The sequence below is a fragment of the Myxine glutinosa genome, chromosome 7, assembly GCF_964187855.1.
Source record: "Myxine glutinosa chromosome 7, kmMyxGlut1.1, whole genome shotgun sequence".
Taxonomy (NCBI): domain Eukaryota; kingdom Metazoa; phylum Chordata; class Myxini; order Myxiniformes; family Myxinidae; genus Myxine; species Myxine glutinosa.
Window position 1 is genome coordinate 163,914,899 of NC_136267.1, and position 1,503 is coordinate 163,916,401.

Below are 1,503 nucleotides of genomic sequence, written 5' to 3' on the forward strand. Positions count from 1 at the left end.
ATATGAACAACGTATTTATTGCAATCTACTTAAATGACAACGCCACGATATACTTTTGAAAAATGAATGGATTCGTAATAGGAATCGGCATAGCACCACTCTGGCCACACTGGCCCAGTGGTATGTGTCAATGGAAAGGAACAGCAGTAGAACCATAGACTTTTAAAAAATGAACGGATTGGTAAATCGACTGGAATTAGCCCCATACTGGCGCATTGGTAAGCGTCAATGTCAAGGTAGAGCAGTAGGAATATAATACAACGAACGCAGTACCAGAGGTTTAAATTATTTTAAAACTTCTGGATAAACAATGTTTGGGGTAATAGTCAAGCCTCTGACGACTCCTTGCGTACTCGTATTATCAACTTTGATATACACATCTTTGAACGACCGTGCTCTTGAACATGCCACATATAACTGGCCGTGGGAGAAGACAGGAGCAGGCAAATAGATACCCAGGCGGTTAGCGTACACCGCGATCGACGACACCGGCACAAATGCATGCTCAGGATTGTCCACCCAGTGGACGGCTTGCTTTCGCCTTCGCCTGTCCAATCAGCGGACGGCTTGCTTCGCCCTCACCTAGCAGACGCCAATACGATGGCGTCGTATCGGCAGTTAATCGGATGCTTTTGGGCCCCAAAGTCGACTAATTCAGATTTTTCGAGTATGCCTGTACGTGATAAACAAAGAGCGCGGTTGGAAGAAATTATGGTAAACCCACCTGATGAGGTTAGCGTACACCGCGATCGATGACACCGGCACAAATGCATGCTCAGGATTGTCCACTCAGTGGACGGCTTGCTGTCGCCTTCGCCTGTCCAATCAGCGGATAGCTTGCTTCGCCTTTGCCCAGCAGACACCAATACGATGGCGTCATAAGATGGCGTTGTATCGGCCGTTAATCAGATGCTTTTGGGCCCCAACGTCGGCTAATTCAGATTTTTCGAGTATGGCTGTACGTGATAAACAATGAGCGCGGTTCGTAGATCATAAATCCATTAGTGCCGTGGGCATCAGGTCACTGGGTGCAGCGTAAAAGGGATAACAAAGTCGAGTCCTTACGCTATTATTATATAGATAATCATTTGCGCCTCCCAATTGAAGCCCCGCCCTTAGGGCAGGTACCGTTGCTAGTTTCATTAATATTAAAATTGACGATCGTAATCGAAGCTCGGGTCAATCAAATTAAAATTGATTCTTTTTCAGATGAAAATTGATGATTCTAGAAGTTTGACCTTGAGTTGACCTTTGACCTCAAAAAATAGTTGGTTTCCCAATTCAGTGATGTACTATGCCATTTTATTCAATCATCAGGTTAATTGGATGAAAATTTATGATTTTTCAGATGAAAATTTATGATTTTAGAGGTTTGACATTTTGACGTTGTGGTGCTGCGCACACACGACTCGATTGCCAGAGAGATAGGCCACAGCGCATTGGTACAACAAGAGTCTTTATTCAGAGCTCGCATTTCAGCACTGGGCGGGCTCGAGCTTAGAG